General features: G+C 45.2%; 1 long non-coding RNA gene across 2 annotated transcripts in view; it reads right to left on the bottom strand.

Annotated features, from left to right (window-relative positions):
* LOC118009483 overlaps positions 1-21,718 on the bottom strand; it is a 139,871-nt gene extending 118,153 nt beyond the window's left edge. For both annotated transcript variants that reach the window (XR_004678946.1, XR_004678945.1), the window contains exon 1: positions 19,423-21,718. This is a non-coding gene — a long non-coding RNA (uncharacterized LOC118009483). The remainder of the gene's footprint in view (positions 1-19,422) is intronic.
* Positions 21,719-21,755: the final 37 nt, after the last annotated feature.

Raw genomic sequence — 21,755 nt, 5'->3', positions numbered from 1 at the left:
AGAAAGAAAGAAAGAAAGAAAGAAAGAAAGAAAGAAAGAAAGAAAGAGAAAGAAAGGAAGGAAGAAAGAAAGATTAAGAAACTACCCCCAATGCTGACATAGTATGGAGCACACAAAGGAATGGACTTAGCACTAATAATTTAGAGCACAGAGTATACACAGTGGTAAATGGGAGAAACCCTCAGAGCCAACACATGGAGACAGAGGCAATTTTAGAAACCGTAAATAATTAGAATCAGTATTTTTTTCAGAGAATGATGAAAAAAGTAGCTCCTCTAAACAAATAATGGATCAATTTAGAGGCAGCTGTACCACAGAAGTTTTGCAGCATGTGTTAGGTCCCCAGTCATTGAGCTTAAGTTCCAAAAAAAGGACTCAAGTGTTTGGAGATAGATCAGTAAAACGAGGCAGGACCCTGGACTATGGGCCTATCCATGAGTCCATGAGGACCAGGCCCAAATCTTCCCAGGAGAAAGATCAAGTAAAATCCAGAATTAAACCAGAGCTCCTTTGTGACAAAGGTCAGTGCTTGGTCAGGGCTACGGATCAGGGTGGGCTGGGTCTGTGGGCAGAGGTCAGCCTAAGAGGTCAACTCCACCCAGGGAGGGGCTGGGAAATAGTCAGGGACCAAAGCAAGGGAGCAGACATTTGTCATCATGATGTTGTCCAAACGTGCATTTGGGAGTAGGGAATACAACCTCCCAAGAACACATGGTATGATGGGCGCCAGCAAAGTATTATATACAATATATATATACAAATATACAAAGTATTCTCTAGATCCTACACATAGACACCCTATCCTGCTCTGACACCTTTGCATTTGCTGTTTCCCATTTTTTGGAATATCTTCTTCCACTTCTTATCTGGCAAACTCACTCACTATTCAGAAGCCAACTCAAATGTCGTCTCTATTGTGAGTTCACACGGTGATGCTTCCCATGGATGCCCTAAATCTAGTTGCACCCCAAGACATTCAGGTCTGGCTCATTGGCCTTGACAGTCCCATAGTATGTGCTCTGGCCCACAGCGATCATGGCCCCTGTGCCTTAGATAAGTGCTCGCGAGTGAGGGCAGCCAGGAGGGTCTCGCCCAGGCCCTGTCTCTCCGAGGTCCCCCTCTGGGCTGACAGGCTGGCATAGTGAGAAGTCAGGGCAGTCAGACCCACACTGCATTCATGCCTTAGTCACCGACCTTCCCGGTCAGAATGCACAATGCTCACCGCCTGATGTGAGGTCCAGGCCAGGCACCCAACCTGTGCCAGACTTTTCTGCTCTGGGCCCCCACGGGGGGCCACTGGCCGGTCTATGGGAGCTGACAACATTTGCTAAGTCCACTGCTCTTCCTACCTGCGTCTGGGGTTCATATGCACCATCACTTTGACTCCAAAACAATGTTCTCCACTTGTGGCTGCTGGCCATGTCCATCTGCCGGTAGCTTCTCTCAGCCAGCCTGTCATTCAGCCCACACTCACTGTGGGGGGAGAACACAACACAGCGCTAGGTTTTGTGGAGCTGGACAGGAAAGCAGGATGTGGGGCTCAACTCTGCCCACTCACATTTGGAACTATTAACAGCAGGCACAACCAATGGCCGGTAGAGAGACTCACTGCATCAAAGGGACTTGCAGAGGTAGGGGAGAGGCACGAAGCCAGGACATGAGAAGACTGAGGTACACAACTTTCCGAGTTGAAATATTACATCAGTAGTATGCATATTTTATTAAATATTAAAATATTACAATAATGTTGAAATATTACATTTTAAAAGTTAAGGTTCCTCTTTCTCTCTGAGTTATGTTCTATGAAATATATGAATATACGGTGTTCCCACCAAAAGCACACTTGTATGATACACATATGTGATATATGTATCAGCGGTATTTTAAAGATTTTAGTTATTTGAGAGAGAGACAGCATGCACACAAGCAGAGGAAGGAGCAGAGGGAGAGGGAGAGAATCTCCAGCAGACTCTGCACTGAGCACAGAGCTGGACATGGGGCTCAATCCTAGGACCCCGAGATCATGACCTGAGCCGAAACCAAGAGCCGGACGCTCAACTGATTGAGCCACCCAGGCGCCCCAGTATTAGCAATATTTTAGACATGTGATGATTACAGCTACTGCGAAATCCTTATATTTTACGGTCTGGGAGGTCTGGGTCTAAATCCCAGTTCTGCGACACCAATTATTCTGTTATGACCTCAGACAAATCATTCCATCTCTCTGCCTGCGTTGTATCAGCTATAAAATGAGTTTGTGGACAGGGTTGTTCTGAGAGTCAAATTAAAGTGATTGGCACCTACCTCACCTTTTATAGACATCAAGGATACTGTTTCTCAAATGTACCCTGTTATATTTCTAGCACTGATTCCCAGGCAAGGGTGAAGTTCATTCCACCTAGACCAAAGAAGGTCATAAAGTAGCAACACATACATTAATCAGCAGAAAGCTTCCAGCAAGTAGGAAAAGAGGGTGATCTGACATTCAGGGGAGCTCTTTCCACCCCGAAGGGAAGTAGGAGGAGACAGGAACAGAGGCAAGAACTGGGCATTAGTCAGCCCAAGGAGAGTCCTCACTTCTCTTTGCCCATTACCATTCAAGTGAATCTTGAGAGAGGCAGGGAGGGGAGGTGAAATTCCTAGAAGCTCTCTACAGTTTGAGAAACTACTAGCATATTGAGGTCAGGGCCCTTCTTACTTGGGCACAGGCTGAAAGACTGCATTGGGATCCAGGGCATCCAGCATGGTATGGGAGCAGGCAGAGAAGCATGGACAGAGCAAAAGGACAGGAGCAGCCTCCTGGGGCAGGCAGAGAGAACGTGCTACAGAGACCAAAAGATCATGAAGAAGACAGTCAGGAATAGGAGGCCACGGATCCAGGGAACCTCTGGGCAGAGGCCCAGTCCATAGGTGTCCACAGGAGCCTGCAGAAGCCACACATGCAGGCTGCCCAGTACCACGACAGAGCACCCCCAGCTCAGGCAAGGCCAGCAAGGACACAGGGACACCCTTGAGGACTCCTTACCCTTGCCCATGATGTTACCCGAACTTTCCTTAGACTGTGGCACCATTAGATGAAGAGAAAGAAGAGCAGGAAGAAATCCCAAAGGACCAATATTTTCTCAAAATGAACTATGTTAACATAAAAGAGGCTGTTTGAAATCAGAGGGCCAGAACTGCATTAAATCAGAAAATTAAAGCATGCTTTCCCTCCCTCATCCACCCTTCTGCCATCAAGTGAGAAATGAGACCAAAGAAGATAAGTACACATTACAATCCTTTGTAGATCCAAGTACTAATGAGTAAACTTCAATGCCCACTACTTGCTTAATTGTTAGTATTTTTACTATTATTCTATATTACTATATTTAGCCAATTTAACCTATAAATATTGCAGTTTCCAATGGTTCAGGCTAATAGATATCAACTGCTATTTTATACAACCAGCATGTGGGAAAGGAGGTCCCTTCCGTCTGACCTAAAAGAAAGCGTGTCTGAAGGTGGGATCTCAGGCAGGTCTGGAAGACCAGCAAATCTATGCTTGGTGTATTCTCTGCCCAGAACACTGTTCTATCTGTGCCCGTCCCCACCTCCCACTATTTCTCCACCTGGATCACCCAGTTCAGGACTGAGGAAGTCAAGCAGTGTGCTTATCAGCTTGCAGTAGCTTCAGACAATTAAAAAGAAGCACTTTTTTTTTTTTTTTTAAATACAGAATAACCTTTCCTAATAACTGTGATGTTTTTAACTGAGAAGTAGCTCAGGGCAGAAAATGTTGAAAAATATAAGGTGAGTCATTACCATCTTCACTCTGAGGCCAGCATCTCAGTGCTTCCCGTTTGATTTTCCACAGGCTTGAGGTCTGTGAAACAGAGTGGACAACATACATATAGGCTCTCACTGGAACACAGTGGCAAATATACAGAATATATCTGAACAGACGAGCCTATGCCCTTCCTGGGCTCGCTACCTCTCTTCACCTGGGAACAAGCTGGCTCATGACTCCCTAGCTCCTGAACTGTTGTGACATCTCAGGGTTGGAAGAGGATTTGGACGTCATGCAGCTACATCTCTGCCCACAAACCTCCCCGAGGAATGACACCATCTCAGCTTGAGCACTTCCAACAACAAGGAGCTCACATATCCTCCTTCCGGTTATTTGAGAACGTTCTTCCTTGTATTAAAGCACAAGATGACACCATGCATTGATTAGCAGCATGGTTTTGGGAGCCAGTGAGATAAAAGGTCTAATCCTAGCTCTCCACATTGCTAGCTGTGTGACCATGGGCAAAGGCCTAACTAAGCTTGTGTGCCCAAGTTAATCTTTTCCTAATGAGTAAAGGGGGACACATGTACTACTTACTTCAACCCCACCAGTGAGGGTTGGTTGAAGAACTCCTTGTAGAGTATAGCCAGGTCCTGGTATATAGGATCCACTCAATTACTGCCAAACATGAGTGTGTCACCACTATTATTGGTGTCGTTCTGCCTTCCAGGGTGGCAAAGAACAAATCTAACACTCTCTTCCACTGTAAGTATTTGAAGACAGTTGTCATGGGCTTCTGAGTCTAATATATCAGTTCTTTCCATTGTATCCAGAAATCCTAGAGTTCCGTTCTTTCTCCTCTAATCCGTTAGAGGTTTCTGTGCCCCCAGGGGTTCTTTCCAATCCCAGTCTGCCCACCTTGGTCCTAGACAGGACAGTTCTCCTGTGAATCAGAGGATATTTTCTGTCTGCTTCCCCTCTCTTGAGAGCCCATTGCATTCTTCTTTGAGCCTCTCTCACCCAGTCCATCCCAGTCCTTCCTCCATTATTAGCTAGGGTGAGGCACCTTTTGACTGATGGTGTGTATAGCCATCCAACGGGCACATCCGTGGAGGCAGTGTGGTGTGGACTTCAGTAGACACTCAGGAATTGACGTTAGTGAGTGGACAGCGGAAACCCATGAATGCCTGTGTGTGGGGTTGTTGGGACCATCATCACAGAGTCCCATCAAAATGTCCCTCCTGAGTGTGTCTCTAGATTGTATATAGATCTAGTTTGCATATAGTTTCCTTCTGAAAGAAACTGGGTAGATTCTTGAGCTAACTTCCTCTCTCATCTTTGGACAGTGCTAAGCTCAGATTTCATAAGCAGGCCAAGTCTGTGAACAGCATCTGGGGAAGTTTGGTACATTCTAGAAGAGGCCCCTGACTCCATGAGAAGACCTCAGCCTCTACTTCTGACCTGGAACCACACAGGAGCCTGGGGGCCCCCAGCACATGCTCACCACATAGCCACAGATGACCTCGGACTGCTTCATGATGCAACCCTGTGCTCTGCCAGGTCCAAGCAGAGAAGAGGACTAGATTTCCGTGTGCCAGAGGAGTTGTCTAGAGTGGTCACGCATCATCACACAACTCCCTGACGTTAACAGCACCGTTAAAACACAGACCTCTCTCTGTATGTGTATGTGTTCAAAGTAAACAAAGCTGCAAGATTTGGTCCCTGTCTCAACACAATGTATTGTTGACTGGAGCAGTGTTGGTGCCTTTGCATGCATGACTCTGAAATGCCGACTGTGGCCTGATCCATGGACATCCAGGGCTTATATGAGTAAGTCTGTATTGTCCTCCTCTGCCATCTCAGCCCTAAGACAAAGTACAACTTAAGAGAGTTTTACCAAAGCCCATCAGGTGAAGGGGAAACTGCTACAGAATATCTGCCGGTGGTCCAGAAAGGAGACCAGAACTCATAAGAAAATCCTAGGGAAAGATTTTTAGTTAGTTATCCTTTATGGATTGACTTAAAAAAATTATTTGGGGGGAGAGATAGGAACGCTGAGGGTCTTATGAGATGTAGTCCCTGCCCACCCTTCTGACTTTATCTTGCTTCCCCTCCCCATGCTCAGCACACCCAACCATATTGGCCTTTGTCCTGTGTCTTTAATTCCCCCACTCTTCCCTACCCCAGGGCCTTTGCACTTGTCCCTTTCTAGAATGTTCTCCCCTTAATTTAACTGACTTTCCTTGACCAGTTTACACAAAGTCACTCACATTCCCAGTTTGTCTCTATTCTTCCATCTTGCTCCATTTTTTCACAGCACTTCCTCATTCTGAAAAGAGCTTGTTTATTTGTTTGTTTATTGTCTGTCTTCCCTGACCAGAACACTATCCTCAAGAAAGTGGAAACTGTTTCATACCCCAGTGCCTTGCACATAGAAGGCACTTGATAAATATTAAATGAATGAATAACACTATCACAGTCTTTCAGCATTCTTAATGAGAAGGAAAAACCTTCCATGAATTCCAAGTATGGAGAGAAGAGGAAATAAAGCAGAAAATGGAAGAATTGTTAACTGCCACATTAGCCTGAGATTGAAACAACTAGAAAAGCGAAAATCTGAATGCCTAATTATAAAATGCGAGCAAAGGCAGTTTTCAAATAGGAACAGGATTATGTCCTCAGGAAGCAGATGGATTGTAAAATGCCAAGGATGGCTACTTCACACCCCCTCAAGACCTGTGCCCAGTTCCTTACTGGAAGGACAGCATGGTTTTTCAGCCCTTCCCAAGAACCTTTCAACCAGCAACATTTCAAATGAAAGCACAAAAGAAGCAGAGAATCCTTGCCATGTACAGCATCTGGGCAGAAATAAGAACATCTGTTCTCAGCATGAACCCTATTAGCTTCATCATTTGGCTTTCAAGGGGAAAAAATGAGCAATTATGATACATGGGCATAATTGGTGGCAAGGTAGAGCTTGTGCTCTGCAGCAGGCTGCGTGCTCGGGGCAGACGTGGCTCTGGGGAGGAGTGCCACGCTCCAAGGGACAGAAACATGCCAGCAGCCATGGCCGGCTTACCCGGAGTCAGCAGCCCCAGTTTCTAGGGGCGGGGGCCATCTGGGGCCTGGAAGAAAGGGAGCGAGACAAGGGAGGAGAGGGGAGGAAGCGGTGGGAGGAAGGAGGAGACAGAAGCAGAAAGAGAGGAGAGAAGGAGGTCAGAGGGATGGGGGGACGCAAGAGAGCAGGTGCCTAGACCTGAGCCGGACAGAAGGGCCCAGGGTGAGGGAGGGGCACAGAGAAAGAGAAAGGCTCACTCCGCCTGGCAGGCGACAACGTTGCCGTGTCCCCACGCTAAACCAAGATGGCCTCTCTTTGTACCACAGCAACACCACTTCCCAGATGGGTGACCTCAGGCACACTGCCTAAGCACTTGATGCCTTGGTCTTCTCAGTCCGTGAGAGGTAAGAGGCATGGCACCTACAGCAGAGGGTCAAAGTGAGGGGAAGAGAGATAACGTGCATGAAGGACTCAGAGCAGCACTGGACGCCGAGTGAGCCCTCAGAAAATGTCCCCTGCTATTAGTGTTATCATTATTACCACCACCATCATCATTTGACAAGATGGCGCTGACTCCCGACAGCATGACAAGCTAAGTACTGTTACTACTCCCAAGTCACAGAGCAAGGGTGTGCAGATGAAGGGCTTGGCCTCAGCTCTGTCTCCAGGACCTGAGCTCCTGCCCAACTATGTCTTGATTCGTTCTGTAGCAGGCCAGGAGCAGACTCTTTTCCTAGGCCCAGTTAGTACAGATGGCACTACCCGCACCTGAACAGAACAAGATTGAAATGAGATAGACATGAGTTCAAATCCCAGCTCCACACTCAAAAGCAGTGAGCATGGAGAGGCAAATGGCCTCCTGGCTCGGCCAGGGCTCTCTGCTGGAAACCGAGCCCAAGATGCCCCCAGGATGGCAGGGAGGATGAAAGAGGACCTTGTAGAAACTTCAGGGTGTCTGGCACTCGGCACACAGCAGCTCTTTGCACCATTAAAAGCCAACATGCTTCCTGTGGAATCTGAGCACTGAGGTGATGATAAAGGAAGGTGGGGAGCTAAACATGGAGAGGGCACAGGGAAGCATCTGGCAGATGGCAGCCCTGGAAGCAGGGACCAGACATGGCAGACAGGGGATGGAGGCTGCAGGCAGTGGCGGAGCAGGGCCAGCTCCAGGGGGACCAAGAACCCCGTTCACCTTGGCGCCCCGAGAGCTCTCTGACAGTGTGGATGCTCCTGATAGCCAAACAAGGCTTCAGTGCAAAGTTCAATGATGTACAGAGTAATCTACATCAGAGGCCAGAGATTTACAGACTATCTTTGAAAAAGACTTCTTACCAAGTTATAAAAGTTTTATAAAAGGCGTGTAAAAGGGACTATGTTTCTTATATCCAAAAAAACCCACACTATGCAGAAAGATTCATACTCAATGGACTCTAATAAAACTGAGGAGTTGCTACTTATATTTATGTGAGGTCCCTCATCTTGGGAGATGCCCTCCTGATGTTTTAGCCACGTGAGTGCTAGCATATGAAAAGCTGTTCAATCTTGGGTAAGTTGCCTAATGTCTCTGGGCCATTTTTTCATCTGCAAAGGAAATAGAACAGTAGAACCTTCCTCATGGGTGGTTGTACAACTTAAAAGAGATAACGCATGTCAAGAGGTCAGCATGATGTCTAGCACATGGAGGGAACTCAGTCAATGAGAGCCAAGATTCTGATGCTATTTGCATTATTATTGGGCAGTTGCAATAGACAGCGTGCCGCCATAAGGCTCAAGAGTCACACAACCCTGATTTCTGGAAATTATCCAAGGAAAGCAGTCAAAAATATCAACTCCGTTCTCTGTCTCTTGTCCTACACGCACCGGTTTCCAAGACCTCTCAACTCCACCTTGTAAGAACATCTGTCCTCCACTCTGTCCTGTGCTCATTGGGTTTTCTTCATCTCTCATGGGATCGACCTCAACCAGCTGCAGGGGCCTCCTCAGATGGGCCTGCTGCTAGCCCACTTAATCCATCCCGCACACAGAGGCTGAGTAGCAGCCCATCTTTGAAGTCTTAGCTTGTATTAGCATTTGATTCATGTGCATTTTTTTTCCTTCTACTACATAGTATGACCGCATCTGCTTTCATTTAAAAAATCATTTAAATCACTAACCGTTTGGTTAAATGAATATTCCCCAAACTTCCCAGAGCTGCTACAGCAGCCTTGGTAACTAGTGCAGGGTAGGGGCTCAGCAAATGGCTCTGGACTTGAACCACAGATGTGAAAAAAAAAAAAGCCTTGATAAAAAGACTAGGAATTGGTATACAAACGTGAGAGTATGGCTGTATTTTTGTCTCAATTTCCCAAGCACAGGGACAAATATTTTCTCTGATCTTGATCATTGAAAACGTATTGTTAAGACACAAAGGTGCATGGAAGTGTTGCCTAGACACCGCACAGCAGAGCATCCTTTGGTTGCTGCCTGTGAGCACTGTTCGCAAAGCCCAGTGTGGCTTTTGATCAGTGTTTCTGTCCTGGGAAAGAACAGGTGCCCAAAGTCAGACAGACCGTGTGCCACCTGAGTATACACCCTTCAAGAACAATGACCTCTGAAGTCAGAAGAAGACACAACCATGCCTGCCCCAGTATCCAGCAATAGCCACACCCCACGTCTCCCACCCGAGCCAAAGGGAATGAGTGCACGATGTGCTATGCCTCTGGCCTGCCCACTGGACGTGCATCAGAATCTGTGCTCACCCTGGCTTCCTCATCAGAAACACGGAAGGGAGGCCACTGCTCCCGACTTTCTCAACACAGCAGATCGGCTCATCAACGATTCTCTGGCAGTTTCCAAACCCAAAATAATATTCCCAGGACTTGGTGCCAAGAAGCGGTTTCTCCTGTACCCCTTCTCACTCAGGGGTGAGGAAAGACAGCATCAGGTTGGTGGGGTCGGGTGTTGCAAGCAGTGATTTATTTGCTCTTAGCAATCACGGCCACAGCTTAGTGACATCTGCAAGCTGAACATTCTCATCGAGGATGTGTTTTCTTCAACTGTTTGCCCTCCGGGTGCTGCAGGCTTGGTGGGCATCCCACCGGAAGCTAACAACTCCTACTGGCACCATCAGCCCACCAGAGCCCTCAGCATCAGCCAGTCACAGACACCAACAACCCCCCACTGTTCTGCATCGGGCTTCTGCAGTTCCTGTCACTCCAGGTACCATTGCCAGGTAACAGCATCCCCCAAACCTTAGTCATCACTCCCCTTCGCAAAGCCCTACTGGCTAAAGGAAGATGCTTTTCCTTTTTCTATAAAGCCTCATTTTCCTCTTTTTCAGTTTCATTTCCTGTTTGCATGAAAAGCCAGTGAGGCAGATGGATGAGTGAAGCAACGTGGCGAAGGGAGAGAGGACCCATCCTGGGCGTTCACTTCCTAGAGCCTGCGGTGGGGCCAGGCCCTGTGCGGACCACCATGGAAGTGCATGGCCTCAGCCCAAGCCCCCAGAACCTGGAAGCTAGTGATGTATGGTGCATGTGGTGGGACCCAGGCCCCAGCCGCCAAGAGCCGTGACTTTGAACAAGAGAGGCACAAGGTCTTCTGAATTCCGGTAGACCCTTTTCAGGATCCGGGACCATAGGACTCTTCCTCAGGTCTCAACAATAAACAAAAGAAAAGAAACAAGCAATCCAAAGTAAATAAATAAATAAATGATGATTTAGGGGAAAGGCACTGGACTTACATGGGTAGACATGGATTTATATCCCAGTTCTTACACTAACTAGCTGAGGGGTCCTGGGCAAGTTACTTGACCTCTCTGAGCTTTAGTTTTCTCATCTGAAAAAAAAAAGGAGGGGTAACATCACAAATCTCATAGAATTTATACTAAGAGTTAAATGAGATAATTCATATAATCTCATATCTGATACCTAGTATATGCTTAATAAATAGTAGGTGTCATTCGTATTTGTGTTCTTGTTTTAAATTTTTCAGTCAAGAAATGCACATGGATAGGACATATTTCAGATCACTTTTGTTGCTTCCCAACTCTTGGCTTATGTAATTACTTGCATGAAAAGAGCCCTTAGCCTTTCCCCATCTTCCCTCCCCCACTCCCAACCCAACGTGCCCATCCTCACCCTTGGTTCCTACAGCTATCTGTACTGAGCCTATAGATGTGTAGGTCCTTGTCTTTTGTTCTTCCCCAGACTGCCCCTCAAGGGCTGGAAGTGTGCTCTTCCTAGCTCCGTAGCATCTCTAGTGTCTACTGCTTCCCACATACTAGGTCCTCAACATGGTGCTCGCTAAGTGGAATTCTTGCCTTAACTCTGGCAACTTGAAACATGAACTATTGATTTCATAGGCTGAGATCTTTGAAGATTTTCAAAGTCTCAGAACCACTACCCAGTCAGAGAAGTTCAAAGAATGAATTTATTGACGGGCTTATTCTGCTCTCAAAAGTCATATACACTTCAGTCAGGAGAGGCCAGGGGAAAGGCTGATCACTGGGGAGCTTTTGCCTCTTCAAAGACTGTTTGATATCAGAGGAGAGGAACTTCGCTTGGTCTGCACGCAGATCATATGAACACCATGAGCATAAAACTAGCCCTTCCTGGGCGCCTGGGTGGCTCAGTTGGTTAAGCGACTGCCTTTGGCTCAGGTCATGATCCTGGAGTCCCTGGATCGAGTCCTGCATCGAGCTCCCTGCTGGGCAGGGAGTCTGCTTCTCCCTCTGACCCTCCCCCCTCTCATGTGCTCTCTCTCATTCTCTCTCTCTCAAATAAATAAATAAAATCTTTAAAACAAACAAACAAACAAACAAACTAGCCCTTCCTATGGGCACCCAGTATACTCAGTTCTTGCTCCCTATAGCAAGGGACCATGTGGCATAGGAACAGCAAAGCTGGCCCACCCCACTGGGCCCCATGTGGGAAAGCTTTGTGCCCCATGCTGGGGCCTCAGTCTCCTTTCTCTACTGAGAGGTTTGGAATACTGGTATACCTGGAGGCCAAAACTTGCAAAGCTTAAGCCATTATTTCTAGAGAGGCCTCACTCCCTATGCTCCCTGACTCCTTCTAGATTCTCTCTTTCTTTACGTAACTAGTTATAATTTACTCTCAGGTTTTTAAGATGGACTTTGTACTCCCTGAATGACAAGTAATACTATCAATGTCAATTAGCGATGATACAAAGTCCTAACACCTAACACACACACAGACACACACACATGCACGCACACACAAACAATAAACAAATACGAGTTAAGAAAACCCTCTATGTAGTACACTAATTGAGAAAGCCACATTATGTACAGGCTTTTTTGAAAGAAGCCATTTACTGCACTGACCTAAAATTTCATGGCCTCTTCTGGGCTTCCAAATAGGACCATAGAACCCGCCTGATAGCACTGTTGTGCCAAACCAGCCAGAAGACAGGGAGAGATGAGAGAGTCATGGGTCAGAACCCATAGAGATAGAAATAAAAAACCCCAGAATGTCCGCTCCTAGATTCTGATGGCATTGGTGACAGGCAGCCCATTGCAGAGAGAGAAGCTGTCCATCACTTGTTGCTAAATGGGGAAGATACAACTTCCCTTCCTTCTAGGCCGTATAAAATTCTAATTCTTTACAAATTTTCCCAAGATTCACATAAAAAATGATCAGGTGGCACTCCAAAGCTGAATACTTGCAGATCTTACAAACAAACTAGGAACTAGCCTCAGGACTGCTCAGAAAATGAGGGCATTTGGGCAAGGCCTGGAGCTGGGGACTTCAGCAGGTGGGGGTCAGAAGCCAGTGCTGGAAATAAACAACTTGCCCCAGGGGCTCGAAACTGGGAGGGACCCAAGTTCCCAGAAAGGGCAGTGCTGCTCCAGCTGAACAGCCCAGGCAGTTTGCTCTCAATTATCCACCCCATGTGTAATTTCAGGAAAACTTCTTTTGTAAATTGCAGATTTTTTGACACTTAACTCAGGCAAAATGAGTTGTCCAACAGTGATTTCATGCCCAAGTAAACCTGTCATCTTCACTCTTAGCCTTTTCCTTCCCTTCTTACAGAGAAAAAGGATCCAGACATTTTCCAAGAGAAAATAAACTCCCCAAACTGAAAGATTGGAGTTTTCAAGTTTGCTTAAAATGCTGAACCTAAGAAGGGGGTTCTCAAGTTGGCAAAACGCTTCCCTCCCACATCCCTACTAAGTCACCACCAACTCCAGAGGCTCTGACTCAAAGAATGTGTAAGCCTGAGCCTCATCTCATAAACACACCATTTCCATGCCCCATGTTCTAGATTCCTTGTTAGCACAGTGCAACTCAGGGTCAGGGCAAATAAGGTAAGGAGACCATTCAAGTTCAACTTCTGAAGCTGTTTTTTTCTCGGCTCAAGTTTAGGTAGAGGCCAAGAGGGCTGTTTTCACTATTGTTTCAAACTAAACTGCTGACAACTAAGAAGTATGAACACTTGGCAGAATTTCAAACTCCAACAATAAGCAAACGGCACGGGGAGATTGTTTTGTGTTGCTTTTCTACGGAAGAATGCCTTTCTAACTTGTGATATTCCCGAAAGCTATGGACTCAGGACTTCAGTGGCCACCCCAGTGGCCCTCGGAGCAGCCTGTTTGGGCAGGTTAACCCCAAGGGTCCAGAGGCACTTGATGTAGGGGACCACTGACAGCCCAAGGGGCATTCTCAGGAACAGGTGTCCTCCTTCCTCTGGAGGGGGAGGGGGGTCCACAGCTAGCCTGGCTGCTAACAGGAATTGCAATTAGAACAGATTACCAAAACTGTCATGAGAGCTGAAGATGACTGAAAATCTTGGCTAACTGGAGAGCACCAAGCAGATTCCAGAAGGGTTATCTCCCTTCTCCTCTTTAACCCCCACTTCTGTCCCAGTGTTTAAGATTGATATGGTTTGCCTCTCCCTGAATTCACTCATTCACTCAATACCTCACCCTCTCCCACACCTCCCTCGTCTGTTTCACCCATGATCCAGATCTTTCCCAGTCCCCTCTTCTCTCAAAACCCCTAATTGTGTGTACTATTTCCTCTGGGCTCTGTCATCACTCAAGGAGTTACCTGATAAAATCATTTCTACTAATGTGCCAAGTCTCACAGGGGATATATGCATTCATTGGGTTCTTTCTAGAGAAGCGGTGTTAAGCGGGGAAGTGATTTTAAGTATGGAAGACCAATGATTGGAATTTTGAGGGGCATGAATTAATCAGAAGTCCTGATTCAATGACAAGTAGCAGAAAGCCAGCTGAAACGAATTTGAACAAAAGAAGGAGTTAATTGGCTTATGCGACAGGGAAGGGCAGGGGTGGAGTTGGCCTCAAGCCCAGCTGGAGAGGAACCCTGTCAGGACCTGCACTGACTGCCATCGCAGCCCTTGCCATGTGTTGGCCCCGTTTTTATCAGCTTCTCCACTTGGCAGGAGCCACGCATGTTTACAGCTTCCATCAAGAGAAAAGACTTCTTGGCATCTTGGGAGAAGGACTCTGATTGGCTCAGCTTCAATCACGTGCCCATTTCTGGCCCAATCACTGAGGCCAGGAGATTTGACCAGTGTTTTCATTTTCTGTTGCCACACCAAGTGGCTTAAAGAAGGTCACATTTATTAACTTATGGTTCTGGGTCTCACAAGTCCAGCAGAGGTTCCCCCAGACTAAAATCCAGGTGTTGGAAGGATACGTTCCTTTCTGTGGGCTCTAGGGGAGAATCCATTTTCCTGCTTATTCAGTTTGTTGCTAGAACGTATTCCCTGTGTTTTGTCAGTCTGCAGTCCCTGTTTCCTATTTCTTTCCTCAACTGTGGGCCATCCTTAGCTTCTAGTGCCCACTTGGAAGGGCCCATGTGATTACTCTGGACCCACCTAGATAATCCTGGATAATCTCAACATCCTGAAGTCCACAACCCTAATTCCATCTGCAAAATGTCTCTTGCCATGTAACGGCAATGTATATTAAAGAGCAGACTCGTATGTAAATCTCAATGAGCATGTAAAACATTCCCAGGTTCTGAGAATAGAGCAACGCCATCTTTTGGAAAGGGGGAGCAGCGTTATTTAACGATCAGAGCCAGGTTTTGGACATATATCTGCACCTATGTAGCCAGAGCATGGGCTGGTGTGATGGACAGCTCTAATACAACCATGTGGAAGGAAGAATAAGTTCCCTAGGGAAGAACAGGATGCTGTTCGCAGTGGGAGGAAAAAGAGAGAAATGCCCACTATAAGGCAGAATGGGCCTTATTACACATTTATGTCAGCATTCTGAAGTGTTGGTGGGCTTTTTGGTAGAAGTTTTAATATTTCCAATGGCAAGTACCTAAAACATGTTTTCATGAATAAATGAATGGATGAGAGGGGAGGCAAATCAGAGGCAGAGAATTAATCTGTTACCAAGTTTACCCATCCCAAAGTGCTAGAACTTTGTTGGGCTTAACTACGAGAGACACAGAGGAAACAGAAACTACTCATAGGAATTTGGCCCAAAGAATCATGCTCACATATGGCAACAGAAGACAGCCAAGAAGGAAGGGGACTGGGATCTGGCCCAAGACTCATGTGCTCAAGTAGACCAGGGGCTGAAACAGAGGAGGTTTAGCCAAAGAGGCTAAATACAGCATCTATGGGTTGTAGGATCCTGGACTGTTAGTTGAGACATATTGGCTATGGGTCAAATTCCTATAACCAGCCATACAACCTTAGATAAATCTGACCTTGGGTCAGTTTCATCTCCAGTGAAAAAAGAGAGTAGGACTACCAAGGATGTCAGTGAAGTGCTTGCCACCAGTCCCCATCCCACATCCATCCCCGACATCCATAACCAACCACAGCACTCTTTGCACATGAGCCCTGGCCATCCTCAGAATCCTCAAGGCAGCTCTCCAACAGCCACTACTCATTAATCCAAGTCACAACATGTATTAAAACTCCTTGGCCATTCTAGAGTTAGAGAATTTCTAAAGTGCTTTCCAGCTTTGACATTTAATATTCTAAGGTTCTAAAATAGATCGATAGCTTAGGACCAAGGAAGACTAGACTCCCCCTTGCAAACTCCTAAGGCTGGATAAGGAGAAAAATTACCTGGTGGAAAAGGCAGATGGAGCTGTACAGCCTTCATGACTTAATCCCAATAATCCTCAACAGATTCACTAGGAATTCAAATCGGAAATAAAATAAGTCTTCCTCCTCACCAGAAGTCAAGACTCGCCACCTGAGTGCATTACGGATGCTTCACTGGATGTTTCATGATCCTTGATGTGCAAGGAATTGCCTTGAGATTACATAGATAAGCAATCTGAGTTTGGGGCAGGAAGAGATGGTGCAGATAAACTGAGAAATGCTGTAGGTCACTGCCCTAGAGTCTCCGCAATAGGGATTAGCAAAGAGGAAATTTATTAGGGTGTGGTCTCTGGGTTAATACCTGTCAGGAAGGAAGAAAGTAGGATTGACTGGAGGGTAATATTGGACTACGGACTCAGCAAAGGGCTCGGCTGACTGCATGGTGAGCTCTGAAGCTGGGCTGGACTTCCAGAGATGTCCCCAGTTGGGACAAGAGGGTCAGACCTTTATCTGCCTCCATTTATCTGCCAGTCATCTGATGGAGGCTGCCCCCAGGAAGGGTGCAGTCCTTGGGGGAAGAGGCAGTCTTCATAGAGGGCAGTTCCCAGAGAGGGCTGATAGTGGAGCACACCCAGAGTTGAGGGAATAGTTCAATCTGGAAGGAAGAGCTCAATGGCGCCACCTACCTAAGAAAAGAAGCAAATGGGGTCTCCTACCTAGATTGCCTCTTTTAGGTGACCAGTTGTGCCCATGGATACTACTTTGTATTTTTCACTGGCACTGCAGAGACTATCCTCTGCGTCTTATACAATCTGTAGTTTCTTCAGGTGTTGACCAATGGCCATTGTTCTGGTGCTCAGTAAAAATTACCAAGAGTGGGAGACATAACTGGTATGGAAGTTTCACTCTGGTGGACAAGTGTCATGAGTAATTTTAATGTTAATTTTATAGTAAAAATATCAATGGACAAATTATATTATCCATATCCTATAAGTTATGTAAAGATAGTATATTCATTTTCTAGGGCTGCCATAACAAAATGCCACAGACTAGGTTGCTAACACAACAGAAATTTAATTTCTCACTGTTCTGGAGGATCAAAGACCAAGATCAAGGTGTTGGCAGGTTTGGTTTCTCCTGAGGCCCCTCTCCTTGATTTGCAGAAGGCCACCTTCTCCCTGTGTCTTCACATTACCTTTCTCTGTGCATGCACATCCCTGGTGTCTCCTCACCTTCTTCTAAGGACACCAGTCCTTTAGGATTAGGATCCTACCCTTATAACCTCATTCAACCTTAATTACCTCTTTAAGGGTTTCATCTCCACATACAGTCACATTATGGGGGAGGGCTTCAACATATGAATCTGGGGACAAACAATTCAGTCCATACATATAGTCTAGAAAAATCATTTTAACACACTCTACCCATTAGTCTATGGATGAATGAATGGTAGAATGTAAGATTTATATACGGAGACCATCAAAAATACATTTTGAGATTTTTTTGGTCTCCTTTTGTTTCGGCTTCATTGTAGAGATTTTATTGGTTAGATTAGGATTTGGAAAAACAGAAAAGTTCAAGTTAAAAATAAAAATCACCCAAATTCCTATCTCCCATTTAAAAATATATATATATTTGACATACTTCCTTCCAGTCATTTTTCTCAGCTACATATGAATTTCTTTTATGGATTAGATTGTATTATATATACATCTTGTATCTACATTTTCACTACATATTATCATTGCTCAATTTTAAAAGAAAGACAATATTTCCACAATTTAATTGTCTGATATTTTATTTTATGAACTACTGCACCAAATATTTGCATGTGAATATTTTCTTGAACGCCTGGCTTCCTAATATATATATATATTTATAATCATTTCCTTTTTCTTTTCTTGCTATGGAAATTTTCAACATTCTTTTAGGCCCATTTCAAGCCCTCCCTCCTTGAGTAAAGTCTTCCCCATCATGTTTGGGGCATAATAACCTGGTCTTCCTTTGGATTTATGTAACATGCTTTCTATATTATTTGTTTAAGCCTATCCTTCTTGTGATATATCTTGAACTACTGTCACACCGTATTTTTGTTTTAAACCTTACTTCCTAAATGATTGCAAGCCTCTTGAGTACAAAGACTGCACCTTACATTATGCTATGGACCATTGCTCCTTACCAATTGATGGGCTGGTTGATTGATTAGTTTGCTGGTTGCTTTGCTGTTTTGTGGAAATAAAGACTCAATCTCCCATTGTCCATGGACATAACTTTACCCCCTACTTATCCTTTGGAGGGTAATGGTTTGTGGCATTTCCACAGCAGGACTAAATTGGATGCATTGTGTTCCTTTGTGTTATCCTGATTTTCCTGCTCTGTGCGCCTTGACAGCAGGCTAGTTCTATTATGCTATATCCTATTGTGTTATTATAATGGCTTAATTACTGTGTATGGGCTCCTAACTGAGAACTGGGGAGAGGGCACATTCTATAAATAAAATGTGCTATTGGTGACATTAATATGCCGCCAGGTTTAGCTGTGTCTCCATTGCTCAGGGTCACATTAAAATTCAAAGTGTTGCCAAATATATGTTATAGGTAGAGAATCTATTTTAAATTCCTTCAGAGGGTGAATTAAGTTTCAGTCAAAACATGCTCCAGAAAGAGGAAATTTAATGTTCTGATGTGCCCTGTACTGTACGGCAATCTATCCAAACATGCTTTCTCTCTATGTAGTAGAAGGCAGCGCTGTTCAATGCCTAGAGACACCTAGAAGAAGGTATTCTTTATGCTTAATCTGGACAAAAAAACCCTTAGATTATCATTGCTAAACCAAATTTATCAGTATTTCAAATGCATACAAACTGCATCTGACTCCCTAGGATGGGCATAACACATTGCTGTAAATGGCTAACAAGCCAAATGCAAATGACTTTCAATATTTAAAACTGAACCGGGGGGAGGAAAGAGGGAAATGGGCGGAAGACAGGAGGGGGGGAGGGGAAGGAGGAAAGGGGCCTATATATATGCATATATATCCATAATGTCAGAGAAATCTGCCATTTTGTTAGCTTTGCTTTTGAAGCTTTGTTAAATTTAAATTTCAGGTCACATGAACCATAGTAAGTATAGATGGAGAGCGTACAATCGGCAAGGTAGAGGGCATCATTTTTGACATCGGTGCTTTGATACAACCGATATGGTGAAAGAATGTTGTGTCATGTTTAAAAATATTTCAGCTTTTATTTTAAAAAATGAATGGGAAAGCAGGTAACTTCATCCCTTCCAAGGGACCATCCACTCCATCACCCTTGAAACTCAGACCCCCCAACTCCCACTCAAAGGAATGACGGAGGTTCAGGAAGAGGACGAGTAGGGCACACATTACTGGCTTTAAAAGATGATTTTTGTCCTTGACCAGACCATTCTGAGGCATCCAATCCCATCCTTTAGTGCAAGTCACAGTGGAGTGCCATGTCTGGACCCCAGTCTGACTAGGGAAGTTGAAATGATTGCTCTGATAATTCATGGAAAGAACAAAACGTCATTTCACTTACCTACATCCAGCCTGAGAGCCATGTGTGCCGGATTTTTGTTCAGTTGGTGGCTTCAGCCCTTTATCTCCTGCTCCAGGTGCAGACATCTACCAGATGTTCCAGTGTTTTCATGGGGCGGGTCTTCACAAGGATGAGAGGAAGGTGATTCATGGGGCAGGCCTCGTGAAGGTGACCATGCAGAGGAGAGAGAAAGCAGTGCCTTAGCAAGGGTGGACAGGGCTGGGACCAGAATGACACCATGTGTCTGCACCTCCTGTCCCTAAAGAAGAGCTGGAAGGAGAATAAATCCACGAGGAAATGGGCCTGTGGTCCTGTCAGGGAAGGGTGAGGAAGGCACCTGCCTTGGGCACAAAATTTAAGGGGTGCCCCAAAACTCAGCAATCAAGACAAAAGCCTTTTTTAGCAATGTTTTTAAAAAATTAAATTCCATGCTAAAACTCCATGATAAACAGATGATCAAAGTTTTAGATAGATCCAACTCTGCATTTATATGACCCTGCCTCATTGGCCTCATTCTAACTCCAGCCCTGGGTCTCCTGGCCCACCTGCAACAAATTTAAAGATGCTCTCTCAGTAAAATAAAAAAAAAAATGAAATAAAATCAAATAAAAAACTCTGAAAGGTCATCTCTGCAGCGCTCACATGGACTGTCCTTGCCTCTGTGCCTGAGGGAAAGGTGCTAATGTGGGGAAAGAGGTAGAAACAGAGACTGAAGACCTCAGTGAGAGTTGGCAGAAGATGAGGGAATTGGTAGGCCCGAGGACCTAAGCACAGTTTAAAATCTGACTTGGGAAACAGAATGGATTAGTGCTAAATGAACACTCTAGAAGCAGGAATGTGAACAGGGGGAGGGACTTTAGTCTTCCAGACTCTTCAAATTTATGAACCTCTTATTGGGCTCAGTCCACATCTCAAATTACCCAGCTCTTTGGGATTTTGCTAACCTCCCATGCCCTAGGCCATATGATTGACAAACCTGTCCTGGGGAAAATGTAATAATAAAAGGAAAGAGAAAGAAGAGAAAACTAGTATAGATGGAAAGTAAATGTAAGTGCCTGCCACCACCAACAATAACTTGGAAATTAGGTAAGTAATATGTAGATCAATATCAATGATATTTAAAGTCAATCAAAATTGAAAATACATCTCAGGAGAGCAAGATTTTATTGTAACTCTAGTACATTAAAAAAAAAAAAGTTTGTGAGTGACAAACATTCTCTCCTTGACCAAACTCTCTCTACTCAGGCTCCTCTGAGTAATTTGCCTGACTTTTGGACTTCCATGTTCCTCTGTGCATTTTCCGGTTTTAGTAAGAATCCTGATAAGTCAGTTTAACCAGAACTCCCCACCCTCAATATCTGATCACCTCAATATCGGAGCGGGTTCCTCATCCTCCATCACCCCAACTGATGTCTGGTCACCTGGCCTGCCTTCAGCAAAAACCCTGTTAGATCAGCTTAGCCAGAACCCCCCTTGACCCCTGGTGTCAGCAATTTTCCATCCACTGACACCCATCCCGATCCTTGGCTATAAAATTCCCACTGGCCCAGGCTGTATTCGGGAGTTGAGTTCAATCTCTCTCCCCCAGTGCCAGACCCCATTTCTGTGGTTCCCACACCCATTGCAAGGGAACCACCACTTGAATAAAGTTTTTAACAAGTGTCATTGAATAATTTTTTCCTTAGCATGGACCTGGGCTGGTCTGTATGGAAGAGACAGTTTTGTTGGAGGCTATCAAAAAAGGGAATGTTGGTTCTTTACATCCTATCACACAGTGAGCAGGTAGAAAGCACTCATGGGTCTAAATGGCAAGTCTGGGCAAGTAAATAAAAAGTTTTGTTTAGTGACTTCTATCTTGGATTTCCATTTTTATAGTAAGATTATTTTAGTAAAAAAGCGACAAATATGCCAATAATAAGAAGGCTTGGTCAGCAATGGAAGCATAGAAGAAGGAGATTAACCGAGAAAAAAAACCATGGGTGCAGCCAACTGGAAACAGTGTCCTCGTCACTCTTGCTGCATAATAAATAAACTAACCCATAAAACATAAACTAACCCCAAACTGAATGGCCTAAAACAACACCTATGTTATCATGTTCATGGATTCTGCGGGTCAAGAATTTGGACCAAGTACAGCAGGGACACTTGTCTTTGCCCCATGATGTGTGGGACGTCAGCTAGGAAGACCTCCATGGCCGGGAACTAGAATCATCTGGAGGCTCCTTCTCATACACTTTGCCTACGAGGAGGGCCAGGGCCCACTGGCCACACGGCAGCTACCTTTCTCTTGAAGAAACTGGCTCTGTCCTTTGTACTTGAAGAAACTGGCTCTG

This window comes from Mirounga leonina, unplaced genomic scaffold (assembly GCF_011800145.1).
Source record: "Mirounga leonina isolate KUSES-001 unplaced genomic scaffold, KU_Mleo_1.0 Mir_127, whole genome shotgun sequence".
NCBI lineage: Eukaryota > Metazoa > Chordata > Mammalia > Carnivora > Phocidae > Mirounga > Mirounga leonina.
The sequence above is the reverse complement of the archived record's forward strand: the minus strand, read 5'-3'. Positions and strand labels throughout refer to the sequence as shown.